General features: G+C 35.7%; 1 protein-coding gene across 1 annotated transcript in view; it reads right to left on the reverse strand.

Annotated features, from left to right (window-relative positions):
- LOC120633660 (CDC42 small effector protein homolog) overlaps window positions 1-15,618 on the reverse strand; it is a 59,154-nt gene that overhangs the window by 23,163 nt on the left and 20,373 nt on the right. The gene's annotated exons all lie outside the window — the stretch shown is intronic.

Below are 15,618 nucleotides of genomic sequence, written 5' to 3' on the forward strand. Positions count from 1 at the left end.
TTTGAAATACCAAAGCATCTTATTACTAATATATAAAAGCTAGAGAATTTGTTTGTTTGCTAGAACGCGCTAGAACTACCGCGTCCGGTTTGAAAACTTTTTAGTGGAAAATGCAATTATTGGTTTTAACCAGTCATTGGATAAGTTGGTTATACTAAAATACTAAACGATGTTACTTAAAGTACTATTAACACTAAACTAAGTAATATACGCTATCTGACGCAGAAAGGTTATTATTATTATATAAGTATGTATGTATGTAAGTAAGTATATAGAGACAGCGCGGTCAAACATATATAAGAAATCCTAAAGCTTTATAATTTCGTACAGAAAATAATAAATTAAAATCTTGCGTATTCTAGCCAAAGTCGGGGCATGGACTTGGTGTAAACCAATTCTAATTAAGAATTCGGATCCAACGAGCTATTAAGATAATGGCAAGCTAATGAATATCGCATTTGACCTAACATAATATTTAATTTACTTATGAACTCTTTGTTCTTGAAAAACATCTTTCAATAATTTGATTAGATAACTATTTTAGATTAATATATATTTAGGAATTCCATTAAAGTGTAGCATAAATTAACACATAACTACTATTAGAACTGCAACATAACATATTTATTTATACTCTTTATTATATATTTATATCTTTATATTGTACACCACAACAATATTAATGCATCAAAACAAAAGCAGTAATTAAAAGATAATAAAGTCGCAATATCGCTTAGTAGCGATATGTGCCTAAGGGTTAGCGCAGACAGAACGGAGCGCAGCGGAGAGGATTTTGTTACCGCACTTGAAAATAAACCTTACAATTATTACAATAAAGTGCAAAAATGCTTGAATGTGACAAAAAATGCTCGCGCGTCCTCGAGGATGCGCGGGAATCCCCGCGCGGCGTCGAGTCGGCGCCCGCGTCGGAACGGGTACTTTCAGTGACAAACTGGCGTGAGGTAACCCAGAACGGTTTACTCGCGCAGGCTCGCGCGGTCGCACGCATGCTCGAGCATACACGATCCGTAAAAAAATGCCCGAGACCGCGCGAGGATTATTCCTCTCTGTCTGCGCTGACCCTTAGGATTGGGAAAACATAAGTAGGTATATTATTAAAACAGTTGGAAAATTCCAAAAGTGCACGCCTCTTAATCTCATTCATTACAATAAAATTGAGATTATTTGTAAATAATAATTAAACTACATCTAATTATACCGTGAAAAGTAATAGGCTTCTATTCCTCAACATACTGAAGCCTATAAAAAAAAACCAACTCGATAAGTGAAGTATTTCGCTCGTTATCGTGACCGCAAGATACGGGATCCGCACATATAGACACACGGACGTCCAAGACAGAACTTTTTTAAACAATTTATTAATTAGTTTAAATAATCAAAAGAGATTAAAAAATATCATGAGTGTTTAAAATAGTGTTTTTTCTCAACATTTGTCTATTTATATTCACTTATAATAAAAGCAATAAAAAATAAAAAAGTGACATTTTAAGTTGGAGAATCACTCGGTGTGCGTAAAGTGACAGTAATACCCACCTCAACGATTTGCTTATGAGGCGATAATATACAAGAAAACACATAGAACAGTAGAAGCAGTGATAGCGCAGGAGATCGACTTCATTTTCCGGGGCCCGAGTTCGAATCCCAGCACGCACCTCTAACTTAAAAAAGTTATGAGTATTTTTTTTTTTTTTTTTCTATTTATACTCTTTATTTGTACACCACACAGAAAAACGAGACAAAAAAAAAGAACAAACACATGAAGAATGAAGCAGGATACAAAAGGCGGCCTTATCGCTAAGTAGCGATCTCTGCCAGGCAACCTTAGGATTAGGAAAACTAAAAAGAAAACGAATAGGTGGGGTACACTATTTAATACATACATACGAATATCTACATACTAATACATAAACCAGTGTATGTGCGTTTTAAGTAATTAAAATATCACTTGCTTCAACGGTGAAGGAAAACATCGCGAGGAAACCCGCATGTCTGAAAGATGTACATAATGATCTACGTTTTTTGGGGCATGCACTACCATTTCTTTATACGTTAACTTAGAAGTTAGAGTTTTTCACACATTGAAGTGACTTTTGAGTTTGACTTGAGTAGGTATATGGTTTTAACTCAACTCGATACCATCACGCATTCCAGATATAAAGGGTCTTGACAGACAGACGGACAATAAAGTGATGCGGTTTCCGTTTTTTTTCTTTTGACGTATGCAACTCTAAAAATGAGAAAACTACACGGAATTTCAGCCCACCCAAAAGTTTAATGGTTGATAACCATTAAACTTTTGGTGCATAGATTGAGATAAGCATAAAGATCACGGTCTTATATCGAGGCCAACCTTCGTAGCATCACTGTCAAATGTCTATCAGCCGTTTTTCAGAACATCTTCAGCTATCTCTCATCTTATCTAGCATATCATTGACACGCGGATGAGATAAGACGGTGAAGTAAAGGTCATGCTATTGTGTTATTTATTCACGTGTTAGAAACATTGTTAAGGTTTTTTTATGAACGTGATATTTTTGATCGACGACTAAAAATAAGGTGGTTCTGTGTTCCCCTGTATTTTTATCGGTTTTATGTACGATTTTTACGCTTGTCGCTATTTTTTTATTATTTATTCACGTTTTTGAAACATTGTTAAGATTTTTATTTAAGAACGAGATATTTTGAATCAGCGACAAAAGGGCGGTTTTATGTTACTCTGTATTTTTAATTATGTATAATGTATATAATACTATTGTATTATTTATTCACGTGTCAGAAACATTGTTAAGGATTTTTATGTGAACGTGATATTTAGAATCGACGACTAAAAATGCGATTCTAATTCATACAAATAAATTAAAGTGGTTGTGATTTCAAAATGTCGGTATGTATTTTTTGGAAAAGAAGAGGTTTGGTCTCTACACAAACATACTTTTAATAAATGAGTTTGTAATAGAAAATTTTGTAGTAACACTACAAAGCAGAAGCCAAGGGTGGTGTAGTACCCTGTAGTGCCCGGTAATGGGTTGATACAATAATGAGACATCTCAATATTTGCAACATCATCTTGGCATTTTTCCATTCATTATAAGAAAGAAAATGAATAAAATTGTGCATCCTACGCGCTCAGCATTCTTGGAGACGAAAGGAAAGGACTTTAATATGAAATGTTGAAAGTTGGAATGTAGCCAGCTACTTAGACTTAGCTATTAATGCTTTAAGAGTTGTCTCTCTGTCTGGAACACTGTCGTGCATTTCTCTCTAATAAGAGTTTTTTTAAAGATGACGCGACGCTAAAGGATACGTAGGACTATAAACATAAATATATAGCCCGTTGGGGCTAAGTCAGGCATAATTCAGTCCAAAACACCAGAAAGATACGCGATTAAAAAAAACTAACAAAAACAGTATTTTGAAGTTTTACAATGAAGTTTTAAATCACACTCAGAAGGAAGAAATACTCGAAGTTCGCTCCAGTTGTATTTGAATAAAATTAAAACAATTGCATAAAATGTGATGTTCAGTTGTTTTCTTAATTTGAAAATATTTCTTTTTAAATTAAATGACGTATAAACCAGCCAGCAACCTTATATGATACTGATATCAAACCCTTTTTATTGTGTTCCGCTAAATATGCCGGTGTGTGTATTACGAATATATGAAACATTGTTAATCCTCACTAACATTACAATTGCGAAAGAGTGTGGTGTTTGTTTACTTTGTACGTTACAGATTTTGATGAAATTTGGCAAATTTGTCTTCAGCTTGCATCCAGGGTCTTCCGATAATAAGGAAATATCGATTTTTGTGTGAAAAATTAGAGCGATTGAATCTTTACGAATAAGTACCTGGAAACTCAGGCGCTTTTAAATTTTGGCAATCGTAAATCATCCGAGCTATGAAAAGGTAGTTATTACCAAATTTTTTGCCATGGACTTTTCTGTTAAAATCAAACTTTGGTTACGAAGTAACGAGGAATGCAAAATCTTTATTCGTTATCTACTTTGCGATTGCCCAGGATTTTCCCAAATACCTAAAAAAACGGGTAAATACTTAATTACAATAGATATTTTAATTCATAGTTTAGGCTACTACAGGCTACAGTATACATACACCTATCTATCGCTTTTAAACGATAAGGCCGCCTATTATACAACTTACGTGTTTCTTGGTGTGCAATAAGGGATTCATCTTGGACCCATTACAAGCCTACTACAGGGTACGGGTCTCCTCTGAGAATGGCTTATTGCGGATTACTAGACTTGACTCGCCTTCGACAACATTTTAGAGAACTCTCAGGCAAGCAGATTCACTCGCAATGTTTGTCTTTACAGAGATAATTAATTATTTAAATTCAAAACGCACATAACTCCGAAAAGTTACATGCCTCGGATCCCGGTCCCCCCGAAAGTGAGACCGAAGTGTTAGCCACTAGGCTATCACCACTCAACGCCCTTATACGCAGACAATTGTATTGTGTACGCCTTTATTGTAGAGTTGTAGACAATAGTCTGAGACAACTTCAGAACCGCGGCGGGTGCGTATGCAAATAAAAACGCTTTTTTTTATTTTTTCTTTGTCATAGACAAAGTACCTGGAACGAAGAAGTACTTTTTCTACCAACTTAAAAGAGGAAAAGGTACTACGATTCGCAGTGAATGAGCTTTCAGGGTCTTCGACCTCTTGGGCGCAATGATGAGTGCTGTGGTCTTTTAAGATTGACATTCCGGGTTTGATGCCCGGCACCTGGTGATTAGTTACCAACCTACCGACAAAGACGTGCCTCCAACGTATCAAACGTTCCCGTTGAAACCGATAAGGGAGTATGTATATATATATTATATGTATTGAGTTTAAAATAACTGTTATACCCCTAACAGCTTATTCTCTTCTGTCTTAACTGTATCATATATACAACCTAGCCTTTGGTTTTTATAGTTATAATGCGAAGCGGTGATATTGGGTAGGAGCTCGGCTTCGCGTTCGGGGGGCCAAGTTCGAATCCCAGAACGCACATCCAACTTTTATAAGTTATGTGCGTTTAAGTACCCAATTACACTACTACTAATCACTTGCTTTAACGGTGAAGGAAAACATCGCAGGGCATGCAAGGAACACGTCCTGTGTCCATTAACCTGAGGCGTAGGTGCTAAGTCTTATTTGCCAGTAATAATACCGTAAACCCCGCCATTCAGGCCGGAAGACAGCATTGCAACGATGCTGCTTAGCGACAGAAATAAGCATGGTGGTACTATTGGATAGAAGCAGGCGTTACTTTGCGGAAATCGGCCGATTGGCGCAGCGGGCAGCGACCCTGTTTTCTGAGCCCAAGGCCGTGGGTTCGATTCCCACAACTGGAAAATGTTTGTGTGATGAACATGAATGTTTTTCAGTGTCTGGGTGTTTTTATGTATGTTATAAGTATTTATGTATATTATTTTTAAAAATATTTATCAGTCATCTTAGTACGCCTAACACAAGCAACGCTTACTTTGGGGCTAGACAGCAGTGTGTATATTGTCGCAGTATTAAAAAAAAAAACCTTGATATGTTATGAAAATTAACTAAGGAGGACTAAGGAGAATCTGTGTGGTGTAATTTATAATTTTATCAATCCTTATATTTTTTAAAATTATTGCAACTTTCTTAAGGATGTCTAATTTTTTTGAAAAAGAATTTCAGCCTATTTTACCTATCGGTAAAAAAAAACGGTTCAATCCGTCCAGTAATTTCGGAGCCTATTGGGTATAAACAAGTAAAATATGAATATTTGTTAAGTTAATGTGTTAAGTTAAATGACAATATTCATTGTAAAGTAATAATGGTTATAGTACTTCCCCGGACGAGCTATGCCACAAAAAGCTATACTAATATTAAATTAAAATATACTGGATTTGTATGCTACATAATGTTTACTTTATGTGGTTCAACAGCAATGTATCTACTAGCTTTTAGCTGCCAGCGAGAGTATCAGCGACCAGTGACCAGAGAAAGTTTACGGGCGATCCGATCACTGCGACAAGGCGAAAGTGACATGGATCAACTCAGATTTATGCATAATATAATAAATATTAGATAATAGACTTAGATAACTTCTGCGGCCCTTTCCCCCGCCGGTAACGACTGGCGCTTGGGTTCACGACTCAGTGACTTCGTTATTTAATGATTGATCATTATTGACGGGCTTTAGATACGTATGTTGCCGGGATATCAGAATTATTAAAATCTAGGCTAAATATGCTTCCCAATTTATATTTATTATTTAATAGCTGTCCCGGCGAATTCCGTACCGCGGGCCATTTTTTTTTTTTATAAATGTTATATTTTAATACTTATTATCCTATTCCGGTCTAAGAGGAATCCAAAAAATCAAATATCATAAAAATTGGTCCAGCCTATATATTATAAATGGTGTAACTATCACAACTTTCTTTTATATATATATATATATATATATATATATATATATATACTTATTCAACATTCAAATTCAAAAATGTTTTATTCATGTAGACCTTATTACATGCATTAATGAAGCGTTCATACATTTAACACGTTACACTGATGTTAGTGATGGTGATAACTGCATTCGTTAACTTATAACTCAAGCTAGGAGGGTTCTGCCCACAGCAAACTTAGCCAGGTTTTTTTTTAAAGATTTATTTAACTCTTTATTTGTACAAAACTATGACGTTTGGGGAAATAAAAGAAGAATATAAATACAGGACTATTCATATTTCAAGTTATCGATTGATGGCGATCTCTGCCAGGCAACCTTAGGATTGGGACAACATGAGCGAGAGCGGATAGGTGTGTGCTAAAAACAAACACATTAGCATCATTTTGTTAAATTTTTCGAGGTCTAAGGTTCAAATCCCGGGGCAGATCAAAACCAAATCTACGACCGAGCTAAGCTTTTTATTACGACTGCGAAGAAATATTGAAATTGAAATTAGTTTCATAGTTTCCCGTAAATAAAAGCGCGCAAGCATTCAGCGTGAGCTTACGAGGAAGACTATACCTATCTATGAATACATCTGTCACCATCATCTTCCTTCGGGTGTCGCACGGAGGGTGTCTGTGCTACTACTACCATATTATGTGATCGACCCGTATGCCCAGTGTCGTGATTATTGGCAAACCCTCCCATTGGGATAGGCCTTCAGTCCAGCAGGGTAGTGTTTTGTGTTATTGATTATTATCAAAGAATTGCCTGCCAAACACCAATAGCTGATTTTATAAGCTGTTAATGATGATGGCAATAAAGGTCTAAACTGGTTGAACTTAGCTACGCCTTTCTATACTTATATCAACATCATATCAACCCATTACCGGCCCACTACAGGGCACGGGTCTCCTCCCACAATGAGAAGGAGTTAAGGCCGTAGTCCACCACGCTGGCCCAGTGCGGATTTGTGGTCTTATATCAGTTTGAGATTAATTTCCGTTCCAGAATAATATTACAAACACCCTTTTAAAAAAATGCCACTTTGTGTACATATTTTGAAATATTCCAAAGACAACTACTCGAATTTTATGAATACAATACGAAAGTTGTATACATGTGAATTTTATACATCCTATATACAACGAGGAAATGAAAACCGAAGCAGTATTTCACAGGCTTTAGAGGTACATTATGGATACACTTTTATTGTACACCAAAGAAACAAAAAGTAGTTACAAAGATATAAATACAAATCAAGAGAGTACAATTTGGTGGCCTTATCGCTACATAGCGATTTCTTCCAGGCAACCAATGGCGCAAAAGGAAAAAACATAGAAAAGAGGTAGGTGGTGCAATAAATAAGATTTAAAAATTATACAAATATATAAATATAAATATAAATAATATATATATATATATATATATATATATATATATATATATATACTGTATATTATTTACTTTTTAACCGAAACGCTTATAGTTTTTAAGTAACCCACTGAGATATTTTTTGCTGAAAGTAATCAGATACAGCCCTAACATCACATGCAAAATTAAAATGAAGTGACTTCTGTCACTTTACCGAGTACGTACGCGTCGCGTAGCGTACGTACTATACACGTGTCGGTCTTTGATCTTCATTAAGGTTGTCATAAGTAAACACTAAGAATGTTTTGAATTAGTCTGTAAGGAAAAATAAATATGCTTCTTTTATTCTTTTATTTCTTAATATATTTATGTAACCTTCAACAGTATCTCGTAATTCGGTTACACGTTGTATATCACTAATAATTTTAATCTTAACATTCCACTCTTCCGTATCAAGCTTTGCAGTTCTAGGCTTTAAATAATTTAGTCCTTTGGGTTAATGACTAAAAATGTCCTCACGCAAAAAATTATGTCGAGTGCAATAAGTATCTACTAAATAAGAGCAAATCAAAATTAAAAATGCATGTGTTCTAATTTATGAGCACATGCTTTTTGTATCGTCAAGTTTGTAAATTTGTAGTAACGGAAGGCAGATTATACAGAGAAGAAGCTGGCAAGTAACACAACAGATGCTCTTTTCCGGCATCGACAGCTATCTGCTTCCAAGCAACCTTGTCATTAAGAAATTCAACAATTGTTTTTAGTCTTGCTGTTATAAATGTGTTTTAACACATTGTTATTTGACAGCCGATTGGCGCAGTGGGCAGTGACTCGATCGATTCCCACGGTTGGAAACATGTTTGTGTGATGAACATGAATGTTTTTCAGTGTCTTGTTGTTTATCTGTATATACTTATAGTATTATTCGTAAAAATATTCATCAGTTATCTTAGTTCCCATAAATAAGCTACGCTTACTTTGGGGCTATATGGCGATGTGTGTATCGAAGTTATTTATATTTTATAAAAAGTTTTATTTATATACATATAGTTGGCGCACCTAGTTTAAATGTACCACTAAAGGAACGGCGCGGGTCACGGGGACCGAAAACAGGTGTGGCCCATGTTTGTATGTATATATTATTTAAACTTATGGATTGCTAGGTCCAAATCACTTCTGGATCATGTTAACAGCGTATACTCATTCAATACCTATTGTTTATTTCGTAGAATTTTAATTTCAAAAGTGCCAACCCTAACAGTAATCTCCATTCCTTATGTAAGCACATAGCAATTTTCCGTATAAGCACACAAAATTCGACGTAAATGTCGCAACACACCGTACAAATCTATTCGCTGACTTTTTGTATTGTTTACAAGATATGCACTTTCGATTAGCACTGACACAGTTTAGTTGCGCAACATCGATTAACCATAATATTTTTGTGCCACTCAAATAACAACCTTAATGATTAGTAAGGGTTCTTATCTTATTTTATGTAGGTGAACTGTTGGCTACTCGTTTAGTAACTCAAGGATGAAAATAGTTTAAACAATTATATTTTAAATACGGCAAGACGAATAGATAGACGGTCATTCATACCGACGGACATCTGTATTCCCTTCGCTTGGATATATTTATTTCAAAATTTTAATATCACGTATAACTTTTTAATAAATTTAAAATGCATATAAAAAAATTCAGGCCGCGATTGCAGTGTCGCAGGTTTATATCAAGTCGGAAAATTCTTATATATATTAAATTTATAAAATTGATAATTCCTCCAGGTGTAGGTAAAAACACTAATAAAAATTATAAAATTATGTTGGAAACATGTTTGTGTGAAGAACATGATTTTTTTTCAGTGTCTGGTTGTTTATCTGTAGGTATATTTATGTATATTATTCGTAAAAATATTCATCAGTTATCTTAGTACCCATGTGTGGTTTGAGGTTATTGAAAGAATCTATTCTGTTTGTTTGTTAATCAAAAATTGCAACTGCAACATTTTGTCAAAACAATTGTCTTGTTTTCGTGACGGCACTCGACGCTCCATTTTTTTTACCCTGTCCCTTAGTGTAAACAAACTTTTCGTTAATTTCTTGAATGAAAAATCATAAGTTAAAATGATAAGATGTTGATTCGCAATATTATTCATATCAGAATCCAAACTTAATTTAATCTATGATAGTTTAATACGCAAAATTTTACATAAATTGGTTCAACCTCTGCATGTTCAAGCGTAAATGGAACACTGCAACATCTATATCAAGTAGAACTGTCTACAGAACTAACTACCATGTGCGACTTCTAACGAATAAATAGTAGGAAAAGGTTTATTAATAGAATATTTTATCTCCCACTTCGTGCGACTAGTGAACTCCTTGATCACAGTGTAATATTCATTCTAAATATGAACTAGGTATAACTCGCATTCAAACAATTTTTTAAACTCATTTTGAAATCGCAGATATCACTGAAGACTATAAAAATGGAATGATTGCTGCTAGAAATTTATAAACCGAAACAATAAAAATACTATCACATTTTTGTGTCATTTTAATTGCTTGGAATTCAGTGTTAAATTAATTACGGTAGTTATTTTTCTTTACGATGTCCAGAGTTTGCTTTTTCTTTATTTTTAGATAGCGACATCGTTTCATTAGTTGTTACTTGTTGAGTAACAGCGCACTGCAAAACGTGTCGCTAGCGCGATATTGCGAGAAGAATCTAGGACTCCAAAGTGAAATGGTAATAACTTTGGAGAAATTAATTTATTAGGCAGTCTCATCTGTTTTTTTTTTTTTTAATAGTAATAAATAATTGACAGACCAATAAGATGATCTACAATATGGTAAGAGGAAAACAATCACAAATAAACAGAGCAACATGCCAGGGCATTCGCAGGGCATGCCAGGACACGTCCTACGTTCATCAACCCAAGACGTGGGTGTTAAGCCTCATGTTCTCCCTCCTCCTCCAAAATAGGACAGAATCCACCTCACTAATGCGGGTTTCCGAGGTTTGTTTTTAATAACTCTCGTGCTATCCGAGGCACGGGTTCATCGGTTATGGGGCCAGGAAGAAACAAATTTCCTTACTTCGGGCTGGAACAGAGACTTCTTGGCCCGACATTAATGGCCTAATATAAGTTATCCAATCAGGACGCAGTTTTATTTATGCTTAGGAATATACAATATGTAAAAGAAAACGAAAATGAGGTACATTATTTATTGTCTCTGAGAGTTGCCTGTGAAACCGAACCTCTAATAGTTTTTGAGTAGACTACTGTCATAGTTAAAATAAATCAGATAAAGCCCTAACATCACATTATGCAAAATTAAAATCAAGTGAGTCGCGTAGCAAAGGTATACGCGATTCGGTCTACAATCTTCTATAGGCAGTGGCGTGCATAGGGTTTTTGACCAGGGTATGCATAAAGCAGGTACATGGCATAAAATGTAAAAATTCCCCTCAAATACGGTTTATATCAAATAATTTGGGTATGCTGTGCTTTTGTGCATGTGTGAAGTGAACGCCACTGTCTATAGGGTTGTTATAAGTAGACGCTAAGAATGTTTTGGATTTGTTGGTATGAAAAAATAAATACGCTTCTTTTGATTTAATATTTTCACAGTATGATTCCTTATGAAATATACCTCTGCACTCTTTAACAGTATTTCGTAATTCGGTTACACGCTGTATATTATCAGCTTTTCCTAGATCTATTCCAGCCACGGTGGTCAATCTCCAGAGCGATTTATTAACCACGCGGGAGATATTATAATGCACAATTGTCTGCGCAAACGCAGGTGCACTCTCAATCCGCTCACTCTCATAGTAACAGATACGACACGTCCGGATAAAGATCAAGCTTATGAGGCTCTATCAGACGAACGGACAGACAGACAACCAACCAGAAAGGCAGGCCTACTGTAGGGTACAACAACGAATACGAACAAACTACAAAAATCCATGTAAGTCATCATATCTACCCATTACCGGCCCACTACAGAGCAAGGATCTCCTCCCTGAGAACAGTTTAGGCCGTAGTCCAACACGCTGGCCCAGTGCGGTTTGGTGGACTCCACACGCGTTTAAAAACATAATGGGGAGCTCTCAGGCATGCAAGTTTCCTCACGATGTTTTCCTTTAATGTTGATGCAAGTGATATTCTATGAATCCCTTAAAGCGCACAGAATTTCACTTCATCAGTAAACATGCTTCATCAACCAAAGGTTGTCTGGAGGAGATCGCTTCAAGCGATAAGGCCGCCTTTGCGCATATACATTATTTAGTTATTTATTTATTTTATTTATTCCCCATCTTACATTTTTGTCATTACAGGAAAAAGTTATCCTAATACGACAATGCAGCATGTTATGTAAATTTTAATATATATAACTATAATGTATATGATAAAATCCAAATCGCTATATTTGTGAATTCACTCAGAGTGCAACAAAATAAATCCGTCTTCTCGACATATATATTTACATATATTTATTTACCTTTTGTTTTGTTCAATTTGTTTTTTGTCTGTATATGCAATAAAGACTTTCTATCTATTTCTATCTATAACTTAAAAAAAAAGAGGTGCGTACTGGGATTCGAACTCGACCCCCCGGAAGGCAAGCTGAGGCCCTAACCACTAAGCTATATTGCTTCGCAAGTAAGTAACCCGAAGTACTTGCTTCGTTCGGTCAAAAACTTATAGAACTTTCGAAGAAACTCGTTTATCCACATCTTCGCGGCAACGTTTCACACTCACGTGTTCAGATCGCAAACACTTGAAACCTGTTCTCGAGTGTATTACTGTTACACTTCTTTATAAACTTTAAACTATAATCTAAATCGCCCGAAAACATTGATATAATAAAACAAAGACAAGGTAATATTAAATAAACTTCAAAATCTAAACTTTCTTTATTCAAATGGGCATATAATAGGCACTTCTGATGCGTATAATGGCCTACATATTATTCTTTTGTGATGAGGTGCTTTTAATAGCTTTTCGTATTTGATAAATTAAAACTAAAGCTCTCCCAATTCTATGATTTCATATTGTTAAAAGTTTTCCCAGTTAGATTTATTAAATCTGGTCAAAATAAATTATAATGACAAATACCTACCGAGAGCGAGGTAATCAGTACAAAAATTGTCTGACAGCACTTTTGTGCTACGCTATGCCAAACGGAAATGACGCTCTTGTTTTTCATTGTGCTAGTAAAATCAGGGTCTTGCTTACAATTTCTAATCAATTTGTCATGCTTCTAATCAATACGGGCGTCGCAAAATGGTACAAGTGAAATATCTGTAGGCCTACTTATTAGCACTTTTGAAACGTTATGTTTGTCTGTCTGCATTGAGTCTAGAAGAAGATGGCAAGAAACTCACCAGTTGCACAAATCATTCATGTCCGGTATTGAAATACCTAGTGTGCTGAGGCTCACCTTGAAGAAAATTTTATTGATTTGAAATGTTTAATGTCAATAAAAACTTTTTTTTTTTATTCCTCTACAAGTTACCCTTTGACTGCAATCTCACTTGATGGTTATTAACAATGCAGTCTAATGTTAGCGCGCTAACCTGTTAGGGAGTATGGTCATACCCCTAATCGGTTTCAACGCGACATCGCACCGGAACACTAAATCGCTTAGCAGCACGTCTTTGCCGGTAGAGTGGTAACTACCAGACCAGATTTTAAATTCCCGAATTGCTTTTAAAAAATTGATTTTAAATTCCCCTGCCGGGAATCGAACCTGGGACCTCCAACTTAAATTCGCAGCTCTCGCGGTAGCCAGGGAGGTCATTTTTAATCAATTTATTTTATTTATTACAAGCAGTTGCCCGCGACTTCGTCTTCGTTTGATTTTGTTTTTTGATGTGGCATTAAATTTAGTTGTTGATCTAAAAAAAAATAAAGTATTCAGTATCGCTAAGCCTTAAATGAGGGGTTTGCAGCTGTCCGCTGAGGAGTTCTGTCCTCTATCTCCAACCACAGTTTGGGCAAAATTAAACGCATACCTACTATAACTTCTATAGTACAAAAATGATTATTTTAATCGGTTATAATTTAAATTACTTTTTGCGTGAAAGCGTAACAAACAAACTTACATTGACATTTATAATATTAGTAGGGAAAGGGATTATTATTTTATAATTGATTGGGCACTGGCACATAAATGAAATAGCAGACTTGGATTATAGGCGACAGAGTTATAACAGTGCTCTAAAAATCTCACTGGATTGATGTACCTACTCGTATACTTTCACTGTGTTGATGATATACCTAGAAGATACATGTACAGTAAGTGTACATGTATCTTCTAGGTATATCAATGGCTAAAAAGGAATGAGAACAAACTGTCTGTTGCACAATGTGTATTATAAACAGCATCTAAAAAGAGCGCCAAATAGGCCATCTGACCTGAAAAATATAGGTCGGTGTACGTCCTGTGTAATGGGCTCTGGCAAGCGAACTGTAGCGTGCACTTCATAGAGGCGTTAATGTATTGCATTACTACTATACATGCACTAGTTTCATAATATTGTTACAATGATTAATGGACTTTTTATGGAGTGTGAGTTCATAAATGCTTTAGCCCTTGCTTTATCACCATTCCATTACATTTTATCTTAAGGTGTCCATACACGATAACGAAGGTTATACACGATGATGACGATGATGATGATGATGATGATGATGATGATGACAAGCAGCAGCGTCCTCTATGCTACTACTACTACTACAGTCAACCTACTGCGATCGCTAATCCGACTGCACAGCGTGGTTTTATGGGCAATCCTCCCTTTGGAAGAGGGTAGTGGACTTTTGTCGGCCATTGAGGCACGATGGGGGCAGACTGATAGTAAGCAGGATGACGTCAGAGGTCGCTTGCAACCCGAAACGTTTTTACTTAAACGTCTTGCGCGAGTTTCTGACGACTTACGCGAGTTCCCATATAATTTGTTAACATATTACACATGTTACTGGTGCAAGCTACTTGCACATATTACTGGTGAAAGCGACATGCACATATCTACTATTTGCACACGTTATCGTATAGGGCGTTCTACTTGCACGAACTTTCTATGATGCAAACAAGGCATGGTTATCGACAGCGATTTGTCTTTTTTTTTATTTTTTTTTTATTTTTTACGACAATACACACATCGCCATCTAGCCCCAAAGTAAGCGCAGCTTGTGTGGGTACTAAGATGACTGTTGAATATTTTTATAAATAATATACATAAATACTTAGAATATACATATAAACACCCAGACACTAAAAACATTCATGCTCAACACACGAACATTTTCCAGTTGTGGGAATCGAACCCACGGCCTTAAACTCAGAAAGCAGGATCGCTGCAAACTGCGCCAATCGGCCGTCAAAATGTTTGTATTGTTATTGCCAGTGTACGGAGACCTTTAGATGCAGACGAAATGTAGGTATTTTGTGGTTGAAGCGGCACTAACTGGAATTCGGTACGAGATAAAATTTCGTAACTAAGATAAGCTGAAACAAAAGAGCAATCTTGCTCACGTTTAGAGCTAATCTCGCTGACTTCATCTGTAACGTTTAGACACATGAAACATGTTATCAACCATCCCCTTTTTTTTTAACTCGCCTTGCTGTTGTAAATAATCTTTTCATTACTATTTAGTGTAAATTAATAGCCAATCAGAGTCCTGTGTCTTTATTATTTTTGTAAGTCTTATTTCATGAATTATCAACCCATTACTTACTGGCTCACAACAGGCTACAAGTTTCATC

Source organism: Pararge aegeria, chromosome 22, assembly GCF_905163445.1.
Source record: "Pararge aegeria chromosome 22, ilParAegt1.1, whole genome shotgun sequence".
Taxonomy (NCBI): domain Eukaryota; kingdom Metazoa; phylum Arthropoda; class Insecta; order Lepidoptera; family Nymphalidae; genus Pararge; species Pararge aegeria.